Source organism: Camelina sativa, chromosome 15 (assembly GCF_000633955.1).
Source record: "Camelina sativa cultivar DH55 chromosome 15, Cs, whole genome shotgun sequence".
Classification (NCBI taxonomy): domain Eukaryota; kingdom Viridiplantae; phylum Streptophyta; class Magnoliopsida; order Brassicales; family Brassicaceae; genus Camelina; species Camelina sativa.
The window spans coordinates 14,539,218-14,549,265 of NC_025699.1; positions in this window are offsets into that span (position 1 = coordinate 14,539,218).

A 10,048-nucleotide genomic window follows, 5' to 3' on the forward strand; every position below is an offset into this window, starting at 1 on the left:
CAACAACATAACAATCAGTTTGGACCTAGAGCGTTGGATGATGATACAATTTATATTGCTGAGAAATCAAGTGAAGTCATTATCATGGTCTTGCACAGTTACAGGAAACATAAGTTTGTTAAAACCTGGAAATTCAAGTACAAGGATACATTCGCATCAAGAGATTTCAAATGTTGTTTTGAAGCCACAGAGTTAAGAAGAATACATCAGTTTGAGTGTGGTGCTGTGATGTTAAACTTGATGAACAACTGTAGTTGGGTTTCGGAATTGTGGAGGAGAAATTTGTGCAAGAATTGGTGGTTTAAATTCAAAGCTATCAGCAGCAGTAATAGAGCTCTTGTTTTGTGGGGAATTAAGCAAAAGGAGGTTGCAATAGAGTTTCAGTTTCATAACACACAGCCTGCAGTTTCTCCAATTTGCAGAAGTCACAAAGAAAACATGTTGTTGTGGATACATGTATCCAAGCTTGAGGACAAGCTTGTTCTCAACGAGGGAAGTAATGAGGAGACTGACACATGTTTGGGGAATGGGACGTTGAGGTTTCTCCAATCACATGACTTTTACTCATTACATTTGTGTAACACAAATTATTTTTCCTTGTGGCACCGTTGGAAAAACAAGGAACCTCTGAGTTTGTGGGTGTTGCTATAGGAAACATGCTTTGTGATTGCTGCGAATCATGGGTGTCATTCTTTTTTCTGAGAGAGAAGCTGTTGTCTGGCAAACAGTTTGGCAAACTAATAACATGTTGACAGGGAATCTGCTATCTCAACCGACAATTAGGGAGCTGGAGCATGATTCAGGTTACAAATGGTACAATTCGTTACAAGTCTCTTTACAAGAGAGGGAGTTGGGTGCAGATTATATGATACAAAAACAGAGAAGGGTTCCTAAAACTTGGATGTTCAAGTATAAACAAGAAGCTTGAGGACAAGCTTGTTTTCAAAGGGGGAAGTATTGATACGATTCATCATCGTATTACATAAAGAAGAAGAAAACTAATATCTTGAGTAGGAGAAGGACTGTGCCACGTGAGAAGGAAGTAAGTAAAGAACATGATGACGTGGACCAGAAGAGAGGATAGACTCTGATTGTGGAGGAGGCTTGGCCGTTACGGGATCAGCTTAAGAGCAAATCCATTGGTCATCTTAGTTTGGAGTGTCTCAAAGTTTTTTTTTCTAATATATATATATTATTTTATTATTTAATTAAATTTATTGTCTATGACCAGTAAAAAGAAGACAGCTGGACGTTTTTTTCTCATCCCCATCTCTTGAGTGTCTCTGCAGAGACATTTGATATGAAGATTTAATCTTCTCTCTCCTTATTTTTATTTTTTATAATTATTATTTTCTGATACCCATCCCCACAGTATGTGGGATGGGAATGCTCTAAATGAGCTGTGAAGCTCTTCTTCTTCATTATGTTGAATATTGAATATTGTGAATGTTGTCAAGCGATGTGCTTGTGTCTGGAGAGGTGAGCTAGTGATGTGCTAGTCTCTGTTCTTATCAGTTAGTTTGTAATCGGTTAGTTGTCCAATTGGAGTTAGCGATATCGTAAATCTATCATACTAATGCTTTTACAACTTCTAACACCAACAACTTTTGATTAAAAACCATAAAATAGAAAACTAAAAATAACAAACACTTGACGGAGTACGAATTGAGAATACGCAGCCATTTCGGGAGAGTACAAATTGATATCACCTCTCCCAACATAGCATCACACGTGACACCATCCCAAGAATAGCAGTCAACGCTCTTGTTCCATGAAGTTGTTGGTACATGGAACTCTTTCTGTAGCTCAAAAAGAGCATCTCTTTGGTCGCGGAGGCACAAGGACTGTGTGTGAGAAGCAAGTGTGTTTGGTAAGGGAAGAAGGAAAAAGAAGAAATAGATAGAAATAATACCATCAAAACAATAAGATTGGCTTCGACTCATGATCATATTTTTTGGAAAAGACGATTTGTTTGTTAAACTTGTATGTGATACACATGTCTTGCTTATGCACTTCTCTTTATATAAGGACATCCTCCTTAAGGAGCTTGACTTGGCAAGTCTTCCACTGGAAAATGATGAATAGATTACTTTTGTGGACAGCTATAGAAACGTACAAACGAAAAGACAATTTCAGCAGAAGACAGAAGGAGACACAAACAAATACGTAAGGATTGATTTAGGTTTTTTTGTAATTCATGAAACTTTCTTATTTGCTTATAGCATCAATACACATATAGATGAATGGACCTATCAAACTTTCTTAGTTACTTTTCTGCAAATGCTGTTGTAGTACGTGTTAAATTGATCTCGAAACAGAACACCAACAAAACCTAATTTTGAGTTTATAGATTATAGACAAAGAAAAACAATAAGGTGTTGCAACCAGCATTTAGAGACGCGTGATCATTTGTTCTTCACCTGCGATTATGTTTCCCCAATTTGGGCTGCTCTTGCTAAAGGTTTATTCCACACACGGTATACCACTGATTGGACAGAGGTAGATAGATTTCTTGTCTGTTATGTGTTCCAGGCTGTGCTTCATACTGTCTGGCGTGAGCGGAATGGTAGGCAGCATGGTGAGCCATTTCATTCTGCTGACACTCTTATCGGTTGAGTGGATAAGCAGGTAAAGGATCAGCTCACCATGATTCAACGTTTTGGGGACTATCGTCTATCGCTATGCAGAAGGCTACCAAAGGTGGCTCTTAGCCCGATCTCAGTCTTAGTTTTTGCTTTCATCTCAATTTTTCCAAATCTACAGTTTTCATAGCAAATGTTTAAAACAGTTATTTTTCTTTTGAATATAATTTAACATTAAATTCAAAAAAAAAGAAAAAAAAAAAAAAACAAACTGAATTTAGTTTCAGGCCGGCTTCCAAATACATAAGGCTCTCAAAATCATCCAAACAACCCCTATAACAATCATCCAAACACATAAGTCATAACAGTCGTCCGTAAAGAGCCGCGTTTAGAGAACATGGGTAATCGTATTAAAAGACAAGGGGTTTTATACGATGCTTCTCTAAATTGATATTTTACTCTAAGCTAGTTCCTCGAGTGTTTCTTCTTTGTAATTTTCTATTTCCAATAAATATTTGTTGGTGTTATAAGTTGTAATGTTCTTACCATTTATGTTTATGGTTCATGGGATTGTATATGTTTGTGCTATCAATCTTGAACAAAAGTTCGCCAAGTGTTGTTCTCTTTTGCCTCAGATCGAATGTTCTCTATCATTTTGTGTAACATGGTCCATGTTGGTTGCTTATGTTTCTCAGTTATAAATTAAGTCTTAAAAATCTTCATTGTAGTTTATTCAATGCATATATATTATGATTGAGTATTTTGTGGGAATTAGGAGGAACAAAACGGATGTAGGGTCTCTAATTCTGGAATGAAACAACAGAGGAGATTTGGAAAAAGGTTTGTGCAACAGAAGGTTTGAGAAATAAATCATTTACATATGATCTAGTATAATTTGTGAGAACTTTGGTGGAACAATCTTCACCAGTTACTTTATAAAGCCAAATCTTTGTGGGAATTTTTGATCGGCCACAAGAGTATTTTTCACATGAGAGTTATTGTTGCAGCGTGCTATATACGTTATCGTAGGAATCTGTTTGAGTAAATTGTATAAAGAATTTATTTTCGTTTGACGAACTTAACGAGAATTCTCAATTTTAATGGCGTTCATTTTTTTAGAGTTTAGGCAAACAAACAATATTGTAACAAGCAAAAGGCAAAGACGACTATGAAAATGTTCATTTTTGATGAATTCAAGCGTAAGAAGCTCCGAAGTTATATCGGATCTCTTTCTTCATCATCACCTGGTGGTCGTATTTGCTGTCTCTGTTTGGTTACAGCTCTCTTGGAGTTTTGAAAAGCAAAGGACTAAATTTGACTAAATTTGACTGGCAGTGGAAATGTAAACTATTTATAAGACCAGCTCTTGTATTTACTTATGGAGGCTAATTACTATAAGGCTAAGTGTATATAATTCGAAATGCCTACCTAACGTAAGGAGTTTGAGAATGCAACTTATGGGCAAAGGAATTCATTATATATCTGTCACATTCGGTTTTATGCTTGTAATCCATACAAGTTTCACATTTGTAAGCGACCCCTTGTGTTTTAATACAATTACCTATTACAATTATATAAATACTGGCTTGATTTAGATTTTTAAAATTAGAACAAAATTATACGTCGGTCTGGGTTTACAAATAAAGTGATTAGAGTTTAGATTTTACAATTAAGGTGAAATTATATGTCGGTTTGGATTTACAAATGAAGTGGTTAGGGTTTAGATTTTACAATTAAAACGAAATTATATATCAGTTTGGGTTTACAAATAAGGTGGTTAGAGTTTAGATTTTACAATTAGAACGAAATTATATTTTGGTTTGGGTTTACAAATAAGATGGTTAGGGTTTGAATTTTACAACTAAAGTGAAATTATATGTCAGTTTGGGTTTACAAATAAAGTGGTTAGAGTTTAGATTTTACAATTAGAATAAAATTATATGTCGGTTTGGGTTCACAAATAAGGTGGTTAGGGTTTAGGTTTTACAATTAGAACGAAATTATATATCGGTTTGGGTTTATTAAAGAACGAATTTAAATTTTTAATTTTACAATAATGCATACAGATTTTGTTTCTTTATTTTGTAAGAGGGTGATTGAACAGGAGGTGAACCCAAATATTGTTTAAAAAACAAATACATTATTAAATTTAACACTAATTTCTTGAAAAAAGTAGACATATAATCCTGTCAGCATTCAATCTATATAGCAAAAGAAGGAAAAAAATTGACTAAGTGTAATCACATGGCATTTTAGCAATATCGTGTGGTAACATCTCAGAACATTGTATTCTTGTTGTGTAACCTTTTAAATCTTAAAAGCTTTGATTCAACGGTACCTCAGGCTTAAGAAGGTTATATATGAATTACCTCCATTCATTTTGTTAAGATTTAATATTTTAAGTATTATTTTAGTTTTTTTTGTCATTTTTTCAGAGGATTACACAATTGACTGCCTCGATTGCCTTGAATACTACGGGTGGTGCAACATACTCACATGGACAGCTAGAATATTGGAAGAGAGATCTCACGTCTTGCAAAATAAGAGTGGCAAATATAGAATAAACAATTTTCAAAAACCCAAAAAAGTTTACAATTTCTAGATATGCATCATTTTTTATCTTGATAGTTTTAGAAGTTATTAAAATATGAAAATTGATTTGATTATTCATAAATTTGAATTTATATGTATCATGTGTACAGGTGAATTTGTTTATAGTATTTTAATTTGTAATTTATTGTCAATAATATTTTCTAAATATTACAAATTCAATTCTAAAACCAGAAAATTTATAACATTCAAAATTCTAATCTTACGTTTATTAAATTATCTTAATTCATATTTTTTTAATAATTTAAACAATTAAAATATATATTTATCAATTTATAATTATTAATAGATAATAATAAATATCATTATAAAATAATAAAATGTTGTGGTTCCAATATTATTAATTAATAGAGGTTTTACTGTATATGTAGCAGCAATATGACATTTGAAAGCATATATTATACATAATTATACTCTCTTTATTTTATTTTTATTTTCAAATCGGGTTGATGGAATTTCTAAACGTGAGAGGAAACACGATCAAAGACACGTTTCCATTTTGGTTGGGATCTCTACAACACCTAACCGTTCTTGTGCTCTAGTCAAATATATTCTATGGTCCAGTCTATAACCCCTCTGCGTATTTAGGGTTTCCAAGCCTGAGGATCATGGACATATCCAACAACAACTTCGTTGAAACATTGGGGCGGCTAGCAGTGAGACTAGCAGAGTCCACAGACGGTCTGTTGGGGCAGCTAGCAGTGAGGCTAGTGGGATCCGCGGGATAGGTTGTCACAGCAATATCCCACCATCATTGGCAAATATTACAAAGCTCGAGACATTAGACCTATCACGAAATAACTTTTCAGGTGAAATTCCCCGAGGACTCGGAAAACTCTTGTTTCTCTCCACCATCAACTTCTCCCACAATCATCTACAAGGATTGGTGCCACGGAGCACACATTTTGGAAGTCAAAACTGTTCTTCGTTCACGGGTAACCCTGGACTCTATGGCGTCGAAGAAATTTGTGGAGAAAAACATGTCCTGTTCCTACACCACATCAACATGATGAGTCTACGTCAGAATCAGAAGAGCCTATGTTGAGTTGGATAGCAGCCGCGATAGCTTTGGACCTGGTGTGTTTTGCGGATTAGTGAGCGGACACATCTTCACTTCATACAAACACAGGTGGTTTATGGCTGGTTAATCTCAATGGTTTCGTCAAGTTTGTACTACGATAACTTAGTTGGTCAAGTGTTTATAACATTCGAAATTCTAATCTTATTTTTCTTAAATTATCTGAATTCATATTTTTTAAGAATTTAAACAGTTAAATATATATTTATCAATGTATAATTATTAATAGTTAATAATGAATATCACTATATCGTGGTCCAAACTTATTAATTAATAGAGGTTTTACTGTATATGTAGCAGCAATATGACATTTGAAAGCTTATTTTATACATAATTATACTTTTTTTTTTTTTTTTTTTTTTTTTTTTTTTTTTTTAATGCCTTGGGTTATTTTCTTTGTTTAGTTTGTAGAGTTACTATTGTCGTAAGCTACATTTTGGCAAAAGAGGTCAATACTTCCTAACCTGCTTTAATTTTAAGATCTTGGTTTACAAATTGGCATGGAAATGTGGGTTGTATCTCATGCCTACTTACCTATATTAGATGTCACAGTAAGAATTAACCCAGACTGATGCCTTCTCTGATCATTTCATCCTATAAACTCTGCAGATACCTCCATTAACTTTACAAGCTTTTGACATTAAAGTAAATCAAGTTCAACTCATAGCAGTCCTTTCCCTTAAAAAACACCTCATGTCCCCTCCTTGTTGCTAAGCCTCTTATCCGACGACGGGCTCAATACCATTTCCACATCCTTAATCCTATCCAGAGCCTCTACAATGTGATCCCTTCTCCTAGCAAGCTCTTGAACGTCTCTGAAGCCTCTTTCAAATGGCCAGATTTGACGTTTTGTATAAGTCATGGTTGTTGATGATGGAATCAGTCACAATTAGTATATTTAGTTCGGTCAAAGGAGGGTCGAAGTTCTCTTATATTATATTGATGTCGAGACACAAAAGACGGGCTTTAACACGACTTAGACGAGTTACAAAAGTAGGTGAGGATAATAGACGAGCTGTTGTCTCGCCGATTCTCCGAGCGATTGGTTCCAAATCCGTTGACTTCTGCTTGGACGAGCTGAGGTTCTTGTACTTACTGTATTACCTTTCTTCCTTTTTCTCTGACCCCCTTTTTACGCAGGCCGTACGTCTGTATTTATAGAGAGTCGTGTCGGTTCGTCTATGTAAAAGACCATAACACCCTCCCTTCCCTTGGGGGTTTATTATGGGCTTTTCCTGAGCTGGGCCTTTTGTTTGGGGTGTGGATCCACCCCCAACAGTAGTCCCCCCCCTGGCCTTTAGTTCGTAGTCTTTAGGCGAAGAACAACCGTGAAGGAGCGAAGAGTCGCGCGTGAAGGAACAGTTCCCGACTTTTGAGGTCGAATTGTTGTGTGCGGTAATCGACACGCGTGAGATCCGGAAATCATATCGTTATTGGGCGCGTGTCGTAATGATGACCCTTCCAGATCCTTCGTCCTTCTCCTATAAATATCACTTCTCCATTTCTCTCATTATCTTCTTCTCGCGTTTTTCGGCGCTCATCGTTCAGGTATTCTCCCTTCTTCTTATCTCGTCGTTATTTTGCTTTTAGTGTGTCGTACTTTTACTATGAACTCCCCTCGATCTCAATCGTCCGATCCATCCGTCGAGAGCCACCTTCGACGAGCGACGACTTCCGAATCTGATGGCTCTAACAGGTCCGTTCGTCGGGAGGGCCGTTCTCGGAGTCCCTCTGATTCGTCTTCGGCGGGTTCAGACATGGCTCGATTTGAAGAGTTGAGACGTCGTCTCGTCCCAGGGTCGGCGGTTCCAAGCTCGTCGGGTCTGCCTTGCAGGATTCCTTCCCTGATAGACGAGCCATTGATCAATGACCCATCCTTTCCCGAGTTGGACAACGTTCCTTTGCCAACCGCGAACCTTTTCTCTCATTTCCCTCCGTCGACGTTGAAACCGGGAGCGGCGTCTGATGCAGTTCGCATTGGGAAATTAAACACCGAACCGAGAATTCTGATACCAGAGCCATTTCAGTGTCCCTGGGATGCTCCTTCCGGCTTTATTTGCCTTTCGGAGAAGTACTTCACCGAGTGCGGGCTTACCTTCCCTTTGCCGTCTTTCCTGATGACATATTTTGCTCGTNTCTCAATCGTCCGATCCATCCGTCGAGAGCCACCTTCGACGAGCGACGACTTCCGAATCTGATGGCTCTAATAGGTCCGTTCGCCGGGAGGGCCGTTCTCGGAGTCCCTCTGATTCGTCTTCGGCGGGTTCGGACATGGCTCGATTTGAAGAGTTGAGACGTCGTCTCGTCCCAGGGTTGGCGGTTCCAAGCTCGTCGGGTCTGCCTTGCAGGATTCCTTCCCTGATAGACGAGCCATTGATCAATGACCCATCCTTTCCCGAGTTGGACAACGTTCCTTTGCCAACCGCGAACCTCTTCTCTCATATGCCTCCGTCGACGTTGAAACCGGGAGCGGCGGCTGATGCAGTTCGCATTGGGAAATTAAACACCGAACCGAGAATTCTGATACCATAACCATTTCAGCGTCCCTGGGATGCTCCTTCCGGCTTTATTTGCCTTTCGGAGAAGTACTTCACCGAGTGCGGGCTTACCTTCCCTTTGCCGTCTTTCCTGATGACATATTTTGCTCGTCGTGAGGCGGCCATTTCTCAATTTGCCCCGGCGACCTTTCGAAATGCTGTTGGTGTTTCGATTATTGCCGAAGCTGCGGGGGTTAAGCTCACTTGTGACCATTTGGAAGAGTTGACGTGTCTGAACCCGTCGAGCCGAGACAAAACTCCTGGAATTTACTATGTAGCGTCGGGAAGGAAGACGACGCTCGTCGAGGGTGCTAAGGGCAAAACATATAATTGGAAGGGCTCGTACTTCTTTCTTGAAGTCGGTGAGGGGGTTTTGGAGGATCCGTCGATTCCTTGGTTTTCTGGGTGGAACCCTTCACCCGGTAGCCGACCCTTCTTGCCTAGTATATTTTATTTGCACTATTCTCTGGTTGTGCTTAACCCTTCCCCTCCCTCTTCTTTTTTTTTTTAGTTGTTGTTCCAAGGTGTTTGCTCCCATACCCTCCTTCGTTCCAAGCCGAGATAGACGCGATCAAAGCTTTCTGCCCTTACGTTTGGCCAGGTACCGAGTCGAAAAAGGGGCGTTCAAGGAAGACCTCCGATCCTCGAAGAAAGACAGGTACATCCTAGTGTAGTTGAACCCCTCTTTTTTTTGCTGCTCCTTGAGTTCTCCAATTAATTTCGTTGCTTGGTGTTGTAGCCGGGACGATGGGTAAGATGAATTTGAGTGTTCCCAACGCGTCTGCTCGTTATCGCCGAGCTCCGGAGCCGCTGCCTCGTTCCGCTCCCCGTCAAGATGCTCGTCCGGGTGCCAATCCTCCAAGCTCTGGCTCGTCAAAAAGGGTTTCTCCTTCCTCTCGTCGGGTTGTGGACGACCCTTCAAGGATGCGTCCAAGATCCCTTCCTCCGAATCGTCATATTGGTCCAGAGGAGACACTTCCAAGGAAGAAGGTGGTCGGGACTCCTGGTCGCGTCGCCGAGGTGGCGAAAGATTCGCAGAAAAGGAAGGATGGTCCCGAACAAGAGCAGTCTCCCCCATCAAAGAAGTCTAAGTCGGTCGACTTCAGCTGGAATTTTATGCATTCCTCTGGGGCTCGTCCTTTTCCGGATGACTCGAGGTCTTGTGCCGAGTTATTTCGGAAGATCCACTTTGGTGAAGGTCGTCTTCCTGCAGTTGAGAAGATGAAAGAGGCCGACGCGGT